Below are 11,872 nucleotides of genomic sequence, written 5' to 3'. Positions count from 1 at the left end.
TTAAGAAATCTCTGTCTCCAGTTGTCTCAGCCTATGGTACTGCTGGGTCAGTACAAGAGTCTGAATGACTGAAAATCTATCCCTCATGAACTGTACCAGCCTGTTAAGGATACAGGCTCCAAAAAGGAGAATTAGGAGAAGATTAAGTAGACAGGAGGTATGTAAATCAAGGGGATCAGTTAAAAATTTCTAACCACCCTTGTTGGAATCAAACAGTTTTTGTCTCTGGGCCAAGCGTTCTCAAGCTTAGCCATATTATCTCTTACTTTCGGCATGGTCTGTATAGAAGCTAAACACTCTTCTTTAGAGCAGCACACAATCCACCCTCGAGGAGGAACAACATATCTAGCCCCCGTCTGTTTTGGAGGACTACCTCAGACAATGATGTCAAGCACTTTTCTAATGCACTCACAGACTCTTCTATAGCTTTAAGATCTGCATTCATGGCTGCTTGTAGCTGACAGAAATGACCAGTTTCTATGAGTGCAGTGGTCCCGGTCCCTATACCCGCAGCCACTCCCCCCAAGGTGATTCCTCCTAGGAGTAAAGCTAAGGTCAGGGTGGCAGGCTCTTGTCTGAATCGAGTCTGTCTCTCGAAAAACGAGTATATATACTCAGGTTCATGGTAGGTGACTTTGGGCCAAATTTCTACTAATACACAATAGTCAGAGGATTGATTGAGGACTGTGGCCGAGAGGCAGGGTGTTAGTCCAGTGTTGCAGGCCCAGTACGTGCCTCTTGGGGCTGACAGGAAGTAGGTCCCAGTGGGAACCCTCTGAGTGGTGTTGCAGAGGGTATGGTGTGTGTGGAGTACATTCCCCAAGCAGAGCCCTCGTCCCAATACCTCTGGCAGAGTTAGTTTGTGGCTAGGGGTATTGGCACAGCTGTCCGGGGCAGTGGTCAGATTGGTATAGTTTCCAATGACTGCCACCCCTTCATAATAGGGCGGACCGGAAACGAGGCACAACCAGCACTCCTGAGTCCTAGAAGGGTCTGAATAATTGAGAGCCAGATATGCACCAGTCACCAAATTGAATAGTCGATCCCCGGTGCCTGGCGACGGGGAGGTCAGAATGGTGGAGCCCCCCGTCGTGGAGAAGGGGTTTGTAGGGGTGTTACCAGGGGCCTGAGTGACTTTAGGCAATGACGGGGGTTGGGCCTGTGCTGGGAGCAAGGGAGGTTTCTGATTTTGTAGAACTAGGTTGGGTCCAATGGGTCAAGTGGCCAGGGGAGAAACCTGTCTATTTAGAGAGAACAGGCCCACCGGGTCGGTCCTGTGACATATAAGTGCAGGCCCCAAGATTTGGGCCCATCCCAAGTCGCTCTCTTACCTGAGTCGGTGAAGTGGAGGACGAGGGGATTGCATTTCCCGCCCCGTTTACACAAGGTGTAAGGAGAACGACCATCTCGTTTCAGAGTGATCAGGTCCCAAGAGGAGGATGGCTTCCAATACACATCCCCAGTGGTCTCACATCCCCACTGGGCACAGTATCCACTCCCCGGCCCTCCGCACTCCCGGCTCACTCTGTGTCCAGGGCAAACGTAGATCTCCTTGCTGTGGGACGCCAGGCCGCAACCATAGTAGGTGGTTGAGGGATGCCAATTATGGGTGCCAGGCTCCCACTTGTAGTCCACCACATCACAAAGGTCAAAGTATAAGGGAGGGAAGACGTCGGCCAGCGTCCCCCTTACGGAGGTAGCATTAGCCATCCCTCCCGTCATGAGATTAGTGACTGTCCAGGTAATGTTATAAGTGTGGTGGGGGCTTATTCCCCCACCGACTCCGGGCCACAAAAGGGCTAGGAGGAGCCACGTAGGAGTTTTAACTTTAAGGGGTTTGGGGTGCGCTGAACTTTCCATGTCTGGGGTGTAGTGTTGTAATTAGTCTATTCCTCAGATCGGGCTGCCTTGACATGTGACGCATGGATCCAGGCCGCGATCCCGTCTACCTTTAGGGCTGTCGGGGTAGTCAGGAGGACGGTGTAGGGTCCTTTCCACCGTGGCTCGAGATTCTTGGTCTGATGTCTGAGCACCCACACGGTGTCTCCAATCTGGAACGGGTGTGGCACCACCGGATGCTCAAGCTTGTCCTGGTAAGCAGCAGCCAGAGGTTTCCAGACGTCTCTCTGCACGATCTGTAGGGCCTGCAGATGGGCCCTCAGAGAAGGGCTGTCAGCAGAATCAGCAATGTTTGAATCAAAGAAATGGACAAATGGGGGTGGTGCTCCATACATTATTTCAAAGGGAGTTAGATATGGGGGCCGGGGTGTTCGGGGTCTGGCAGAAACTAGGAAGGAGGGCCACCCAGTCCTTGAGCCAGTTGCAGGCATAAGTTTGGATAAAGTCTCCTTAATTGTTCTATTCATGATTCTACCTGACCCTGAACTCTGGGGTCTATAGGCACAATGTAATTCTCCAATCAATCCCCAGTAATTTGGCCACTTAACTGACTTATTTGGGAGACCCCAACGCTTGAGGCATGCCATACCTGGGAAAGATTTCTTCGATGAGCTTCTTGGTGACCATCTTTTCAGTCTCGTGCTTTGTGGGGAAGGCTTCGACCCATCCTGAGAAGGTGTCTACAAACACTAGAAGATACTTGTATCCATATATACCTGGTCTAATTTCAGTAAAATCAATTTCCCAATGGATGCCGGGGCGGTGTCACGAACTCCTTGTCCAATCATGGTCCTTCCCGGGTTAACCTGAGTGCACGCTTTGCAACTCTCAGTCACCTTTTGTATTGCTTTGTCCCGATTCAAAGAGTGCCAGTGGAAGGGGAAGCCCTTGGTCGTGCCAAGATTGAATCCCCAGTGAACAGGATTTTTATGGTAGAGTGGTAATGGGGGGAGGATGGGGAGGGGAACACACATATATAAGGGGAGTGGGATGGGTTAGGGGGATGTTGGGAGGGAAAACGGGAAAGGGAAAAAAAATTGAAAAGTAAAAAAGAAAAAAACAAGTTAAAAAGATGTAGAAAAAAAAAAAAAAAAAAAAAAAAAAGGAAGCATGCATGAATTTAAACCTGAAGAACTTTACTAAGGCTTTTTTGAATGAAAAAACCCTGCTGTACAAAACTACAGATGCAGTCAGGATCTAAAGTGTTATTTCATAAAATATTCTATGCCACAAAATTAGTTAACGATCACCTAAACATATTAATTCACAGTATCTCACTTCCGACAATGCTAAGATATCCACAACAGAAATATAAGAGTGGAGGCAGAAAATGCACCCCTGCTCCACACAGCTGCTCCGCTGCTGCCTGTTTCCTGGTCGCAGCAGCACCTCTGACCTGGCAGGTGACAGGACCAGCTGATGAATGTCCCAGGAAGCCTGCGCGGCAACTGGGCTTAAGGAAGTTTTCAGGTAACCTCCAGGACTCAGGACTACTCTCCCACCAGGACTTCTTGAACACTAGAATGGCTAGATTCTCAAAGAATCTGCTGGAAGTGCAGAACTTCCTGTCACTTCTGGGGGTTTCTCAGAGTAACTCCTTCTGGGCACGCTCAATATGCAGCAGCTTCCTCTTACTTAATTCTTCTAAGCCCACCTACTTCGGAACATCTTAATCATTTCCCGTCCAAATTCTTCATAGATATTTTTTTAAATCTGTTTGGATTTTTGCTTGCTTGTTTACTTAATTTTTCCATTCTTTTTATTTTGTATTTTTCTTAATCTCATCTGATCTGGCAGGTGTGCCCCCCGATCCCAATCAGGAACCACTCCCCAACTGTATTTGCAGGTTGCCTTCACACAACTGCAACTGTCAGAGCCTAGGACCTAGCCGCACAGCTTCAAACAAGCTTGCTGCCAGTTCTAGACCAGAGGTGGATGTAGTAGGACACTGCACTTGTTCTGACCCATTTACATCCAAGGTCGTTTGCCTAACTTCTCACTTTGTGAATCTAGTGCACTGGCTAAAGATACACAAAAGATAGCAATACCTCTGAATTCTGATGTTCAGAACAAATACCCCAAAAAAAAACTAGATGCAATTAAAATGCCTTGGGTGAAACCACAGAAACCTTATAAGGAGCTTCCTAATGAAGGTGATTTACATGATATCCAAGATAATGAATTGAACACCCAGAGTCAAAGCTTGTAAACCCGGGAAATGAACTCAAAGAGGACACGAACAAAATGACTTGTGAGTCAGAAAATAATAGCAGATGGCTGAAAGAAATGAGGACAGCAACATAGGATATGAAAGTTAAGTTCAATAGGAGGTTAGAAACAACAAACATAAGACCCTGAAAGGAAAATGCAGTAGGAATAATAATAATAATAATAATGCATAGAGAAACACTGGGAGACAAATTATCAGACTTGAAGAAAAGTTAGAGGAGCTGGATGCCTCAGTCAAAGAAAATGAAGAATTAAAATGATGTTAGGTTAAGGCACAATATTACTTATTGCTTGAAGGGTGAGGTGAAAAAGAGAAATTCCTTTGGAAACCTGTCTAGATTTTTGCCAAAAAAGGAAAAATGAGAAGGAAGATAGAAGTAGAACTACAGTATACACTGCATTCTTTAGCAATTTGTTCACAGATAGTTTCTAAATTGATGTCAATAATTCATTATGTACACCCGTCCACATCTGCATATGCTGGGGAAAGGAGACTCCAGAATTACCCAAGTCTCTTTAGAGAAAATAGCTAAGAAATCAATACTTTTCATGATTATAATGAGTTCTAGGATTCTCAGGAGAATCCTCACATTCAAAAACGATTGTGATGATTATGGCAAGTTAAAATGGATTCCAGCTAAGCATGAGAGAGAGAGAGCTCAGAAACAGAAGCACAGACCAGGGTGTCTATCCTTAAATTGCAGGGTTCTGAGCCCACGGATACATGTGAGAGGGCAGAGCTTCATGTTTTCCATTGTGGTGACTTTTATTCTTTCCTACATAAGGCTGGCACACAAAAAAATTACTTCCACAGTTTACTGATTCTGCATATGTGAATACATTAAACATAATAGTCATTAATAATGCATCTGAGATTAGTCAAGGACAGAAATTAAGCCTTTCCTCAGATGTATTTAGTTTTCTATTGGTAATTTTGTTTATTTACATTTCAAATGTTATCCCCCTTCCAAGTTTTACCTCCATAAGCCCCCTATACATTTCTCCCTTGCCCCTCCCCGTATGCGGTGCTCCACCTCCCATCCACCCACTCTTAACTCAATGGCCTATTGTTCTTCTATCCTGGATCATCAAACTTCCTAAGGACCAAGGGGCTCCTTTGCATGTGATACCACATAAGGCAATCCTCTGCTACACATCCAGCTGGAACCAAGGGTACTCCCTTTGTAGTTTTTGATTGATGGTTTAAGCCCTGAAAGATTTGGGGGGGGGGTCTGTTTGGCTGATACTATTGTTATGCCTTTGAGCTTGCAAACTCCAACAGCTCTAGGTCCTTGTCCTAACTTCACCATTGGGATCATAAATGCTTGTCCAATATTTTACGTATATTCGCAGCAGTATTTTTTCCGGTTCTGGCAGAGCTCCAGGGGATAGCTATACTGGGCCCTGTCATTCAGCACAGGAAAATACATATTCAAAAACAGATAACCACATTGAAGATGACCCAAATAAATATAAAAGACAAAGGGAAAAACACAAACAGGAGAAGTTTATGAAGAAACTGCCCAAGGCCTGAAAGGAAATGGAACAATAAAGAATGTAACTGCAGCAATGCTAGAAATGGAAAACCTAGGGAAAGAGAACAAAAGGTATGGTAGTAAGCATCACCACGAGAACCAGGAAATGGAAAAGCTCCACCACCAAACATACAATCCACATAAAACCACATGAAGCTAAAGAAGAAGGAAACACAAAATATGATTGCTTAAGTTCTCCATAAAAGAGGGACAATATTCATAAGAGACAGTACGGAGACAAGAAGGCATGATCATTCACAGACTGTCCCACCTGGGGATCCAGCCCATATATATAATGCCAAAAAAAAAAACCCTAAACATTATTGATGAAGCCAAGAAGTATGCTGACAGCAGATTGATATAGCTGTCTCCCTGAGAGGTTCGAACAGAACGTGAGAAATACAAAAGGCAAAATGCTAGCAGCAAACCACTGTACTGAGAAGAGGGTCCCAGTTGGAGAAAATTAGAGAAAGAATTGAAGGAGTTGGAAGTGAGCTTGCAACCCCATAAGAACAACAACACAACATCCAGAGCTCCCAGGGACTGAACCATTATCCAAAGTCTACACATGGACAGATCCATGGATCCAGCTGCATAAGTAAAGAAGGCATTGTTGGGCACCAATGAGAGGAAAAGACCTTGATCCCAGCAAGGCTGGACCACCCACCCCAAACACGCTGTGCAGGAACATCCAGGTAAAAGAAGGAAGGTGGGTTTTGGGAGGGGAAACCCATAAAAGAAAGGGAGGAGATGGGATAAAGGACTATGGAAGGAAACTGGGAAAGGAGTAACATTTAAAATGTAAATAAAATATACATTAAATAAAAAAAGAAAGAAGACATCCACTTCAAGGAGTTGGTGACTTTACCAAAAAAAAAAAAAAACAGTGAAATGAATAAAATGTATAGGATCCAAGGTTGGGAGAAAATTGAGGCCATACATGGTTGATATAGCTTTTATTTATTTATGGGAAAAGAGATCTCTTACAGGAGTGGAACGTTAAAAAACTATAACCCTGAGTTTCAGAATCTGGCCATGAAACCAGTCAAGCTCCTAACAAAAAAATTAGTGCTGGCCCAAAAAAGCACATATCCTAAAAATTGAACTATACAAAGAAAATTAACATGACCTCTGCACAAGGATAACATAAAATTCATGAAGCAGTAAATATTTGGAAGCCTTAAAGAGAAAACACAGAAACCTACAGAATTGTAGGAAAACAACCAAACATGTAAAATGAATGGGAACAAAACATCCAGGATCTAAAATTGGAAATAGAAACAAAAATAAATCACAAAGGAGACAACCCTTGGAGATAGAAAACCTAGGAAATAGATCAGAGTCATAGACACAAGCATCAGCAACAGAATATAGGAAAAGGGAAGAAAGAATTAGAGGCAGAAGATAACTATAGAAAACATTAGCAACAACTGTCACAGAAATTGTAAATGCAAAAGTCCTATCAGAAAATATTTGAAAATCCAGAACACAAAGAAGATCAAACATAAGGATAATAGGTATAGAAGAGAGCGAAGATCTCCAATTAAAGAATCAGTAACTACCTTCAACAAAATTATAGAAGGAAACTTCCTAACATAAAGAAAGAGATGCCCACAAACATACAATAACCCATACAGAACTCTGAATACATTGACGAGAAAATATCTTCCCATCATAATTGTCAAAATACTAAATGCACAAAACAAAGAAAATATTAAAAACAGTGGCAAAACAGTTCATTAACATATAAGGGCAGACCTATCAGAATTACACCAGATATCTGACCAGAGACTATGAAACCAGAAGACCGTGAGCAAGATAGCAAAAAGTCAAGACATGAAGGAAAAAATACAGCCCAGGCTACTATATGCAGCAAAGCTCTAATTAATATAGATGGAGAAGCCAAGATATTCTATGACAAAACCAAATTTGCATACATTATATCTTTCCACAAATCCAGCCCTAGACAAAGGAAAAAATGAAGTCCCAACACAAGGAGGAAAAGGATACATCAAAAAGCAAGAAAGTAATCTTTTTTTATTGTTGTTGCTTTTTTAAATTTTTTATCAGATATATTTTTTCACTTACATTTCAAATGTTATTCTCTTCCCCTGGTTTCCTGTCCATAAGACCCTCACCCTCCTGGCTACCTCCCTGACACAGGTGTTCCCCATTTCTCCGCCTTACCTCCCCCTCACATTGCCCTGCAATGGGGGTCCAACCTTGGCAGGACCAAGGGCTTCCCTCCCACTGGTGACCCAACAAGGCTATTCTCTGCCACATATGTAGTTGGAGTCCTAGGCAGTCCATGTATAGTCTTCTTGGTAGTGGTTTAGTCCCTGGAAGCTCAGGGGTTGGTTGGCATTGTTTCTTAGATGGTTCAGTCATTAGAGCCTAGGCTCACAACCAAAATATAAAAGAGCTGAAAGCGTTGAAAGTAATCTTCTTACCCTTCCAACCCAAATGAAAAGAGACACACAAAATTAATTGTACACTAACAAATAAAAAAATAACAGGAAAAAAACAATCATTATTCCTTAATATTCTAACATCATTAATTGGGGACCCAATTCTGCAGAAAAAAGACAAAACTAATAGACAAGATACATAAAGAGGACCCAGAATTTTGCTGCATACAGGAAACACACCTCGCTCAGTAACACAATATCTCACAATAAAAGCCTGGATAACAATTTTCTAAGCAAATGGTCCGAAGAATCAAGCTAGAATACCCATTATAATATCAGGATCCTGATTTAGCTGTCTCCTGAGAGTGTCTGCCAGAACATGACAAATACAGAGGCATATGCTAGTAGCCAACCTTAGAATTGAAAACAGGGTCCTCATTAGAGGAGTTAGAGAAAGGACTGAAGGAGCTGAAGGGGTTTGCAAACTTATAAGGAAAACAATACCAACCAACCAGTTCTCCCAAGGACTATACCACTATCCAAAGTCTACCATGGACACACCCATGGCTCCAGATGTATATGTACCAGAGAATGTCATTGTTGGGAATCAAAAGGAGCCACAAACAAAATTAAACACTTTCATTTACCTCTCACCAAGCAAGTGAAAACTTGTCTGACAAGAACTTCAACATTGGCAAAATGAAAAAAAAACTGAGAAGATATCAGAAGGGGGAAAGACCTCCCTTGATCATGTATCTGGAGGATTAAGTGTCCATTTTGCGAAAAAGCAATCTAAATGTTCAGTGCAATTTCCATCAAAATTCCACACATTTCTTCATATATATTGAAAGAATAAAACCTCCACCTCATATAGAAAATGAAAATAAATTTTAAAAAACCCATGGTAGGTAAAATGACCATGAACCATAAAAGAACTTCTGGTGATATCAATATCAATGACTTTAAGCAATACTGCTGAAATAGTAATAAATGGTATAGAAACAGGCAAGTGGTTCAATTGAATACAACTGTAGATACAAAAATAAGCCCATGTATCGATGAATACTTGATTTGTTGAAAAAGAAGCTAAAACCATACAATGGAAAGGGGAAAGTATCTTATACAAATGAGGTTGGTGTAACAGGATGTCTTCATGAAGAAGAATGAAAATATCTATCACCCTGCAAAACACTCAATACTTTGATCCAAATGGATCAAAGGCCTTTTTACAAATCCAGACAGAATCTAAGAAAATAGAAATTTGTGAACAGCCTTCAACCTACTGGAACAGGAGGAGACAACTTCCAAAACAGAACACCAATGGCTCTGGCCCAAAGTCAAGAATTAATAAATGGAATCTTGTGAGTGTGAAAAGCTTCTGTAAGTCAAAAGACACCATCTTCAGAATACGAAGGTGAAGAAAAGATCTTCACTAACTACATCCAATAGTCAGGGACTTGTGCTTTTAAGGGAAATGGGGTAATGAATTCAGTTACGGGTACTAGGAGAAGAGGAAGAGCTGATATTGTGTCCTAATGTGAATAACTTCAATTGAAAAGATACACATGACAAAGAAAGACATTCACTTACATAGAAAACAGAATAGAAACATGACATGTAAGAATGCCCACATTGCTAGTACCACAAAATGAAGAGTGTCTAAAGAATTCTCCAAATACTTTTCGACAAAGAAATCTAGAAACATGGTGTTTCCTAATTTTACAATACACAACAACTGTAACTACTATTCAATACTTCTATTAACATACACGGAGTTATGAATAGAATTGTGACCGCATCATTTCCATACACAGTGTACTAAATTATAATAGCTCTAATATTAATTCTTATATAGAAAGTAAATAATATGTACATGAAGAAAATCTTGAAAAGAGTAAGTGCTAGGAGCCAGCCTTGGTGGGAGTCTTCTTTCTGGTTGGTTCTTCTTGAAGAATCAGAGGAGAAAGTGTCAGCTGAGGATATGACTTTTTCTGATGGGAGATGGGGTAAGGCATTGTCTTAAGAGATATTTAGGGTTGCTGTGTCATGATAAATGTTTACTAATCTAAGTCTAAATTACTGTGCCACTGTAGATGACCCGCCTCCTGTGTTCCTTACAGGCCAGAAACTACACTCTCTGGCACTTAGCACCTCTTCCTAAATCATCAAAGTAGCAAGTAAATAGCCTTTTTACTATCTCAGTAGAAACTGCAAGACTTTCTTAAGCTGCATGTGCTTTCTCCCCAATAACTCCATCAATGAGTACACCTGGAGATATTTTATCCACCCTCACCATATGCTTGTTGTACCATAGACAAGAAGTGTGTGTATAAATGAAGAATGAAATAATAATAATGTGGGAGGGGTAAATGGCAACCTGGGTTTTCATTGTGCACAATTTAAATTTTTCTATGACATTGGTAATCTTTGCATGTTTGGTATACTGATCTCTAAGTCATCAAGCAGTGTGCCTAGTTATATTGGATATGTGAACATGGAATCAACAGAGACTCTCCAAGTGGTTGCAATTTCCAGAGTGTTAGGGATATTCTAGACACCTATTAATTGCCTAGTGTGTGAGCTTCAACATCCCTCCCTGATGCAGTAATTGACAGAAATCACCTATGATCATTTGAAATCAAAGGCCTCTACTGCTTCTACTAGTAGTTATATTCTACTGTCAATGATGCCCTCTTTCAGCAAATTCCAATACTCATTAGTGTCTCACAAGCTGAACAATATCCGTATTTTCTAAATGAAGATCAAAATATGTAAAGTCATCGATTTGCTCATAGTAACATACAATTTTGTCTAGGAAACTAAGTTTCTGAGCCTTCCTGAATTTTGTATAAATATTCTAAAATAATGTTTCACTTGGAGTAGCAAGTTTTTCATCTTTCTCCATTACTTCCCAATGTATTTCCAGGATGTTTGGGTTTCTAAACTGTGTATGAACATCTGCCTCATGTACTATACAAAGGACATTTCTTAAAAGATTTACAGACTCAAGATGGTTGTATAAATGGACTCAAAAATAAAATTAAGATGACTATTTTAATAGTGAGTTTTTCTTCAGAATGTACATTCTTAGATGTGTAAAATGTTAGAATTCTATAAACTATTTAAGAATTGAAATCTGGATGAGACAAAATGTATGACTGTGTCCTTACAAAACTGGCTTGCGAAGTGGAATGGACTTGGCTAACAACAGAACTGTTACACTCTTCATATGCAGGCACTGTGAAAGCTATGGAGGCAAAGCACCATGCCCACCCTCTCTTCAGAATATTCTGCAGTCATCAACATTGTGGTCTAGACAGGGAATTCCAGAGACTTAGCCAAGCTGAATATAAGAGACTTGTGTGCACAGAGGGCAGCAGAGTGGCCCAGTGTTTGTTGCTGGGAGTATGATCCTTTTCCTTAATTGAAGAACAACATAACAGGCAGCCACCACTGTATGGCACGTCCTCGGGTTTCTGCTTGAGAGAAATGTAGCCATGAGCAGTAAGTAGGCTCTTAATGGGGCTCCAGCCTTACACACTGAAAATATGTTCCCATTTTCATCCTATCCTCAGTGTGCTTTTAAACTCTAACACACATTACTTCTCCAGTACTCACTTCTTGCCATCTATCATATATCATCATCTGGAAGCAGAGTGACATTAAGCAAATGTTCCTGGTGCTTCTTCTGCAGTTGCACCTCACACAGTGGCGCCACAGAAGCTGAGCTCATATTTCCAATACTGCCAATCTATTGACCGCCAGAGTTTGCCAATCCCACAGTACATTTTCCTCAGTACC

The 11,872-nt window shown here is 41.3% G+C and overlaps 1 non-coding gene and 1 pseudogene across 1 annotated transcript; one reads left to right on the top strand and one right to left on the bottom strand.

The window, feature by feature from the left end:
• On the bottom strand, positions 1–1,785 carry LOC116890263 (annotated as a pseudogene).
• Positions 1,786–6,731: 4,946 nt separating this feature from the next.
• Positions 6,732–6,838, top strand: LOC116890388. The gene has a single exon (XR_004386594.1). It is a non-coding gene; the product is annotated as a U6 spliceosomal RNA (small nuclear RNA).
• Positions 6,839–11,872: the final 5,034 nt, after the last annotated feature.

This window comes from Rattus rattus, chromosome 1 (genome assembly GCF_011064425.1).
Source record: "Rattus rattus isolate New Zealand chromosome 1, Rrattus_CSIRO_v1, whole genome shotgun sequence".
Lineage (NCBI taxonomy): Eukaryota > Metazoa > Chordata > Mammalia > Rodentia > Muridae > Rattus > Rattus rattus.
Note: the sequence above shows the minus strand (reverse complement) of the source record. Positions and strands in the feature narration are given on the sequence as shown.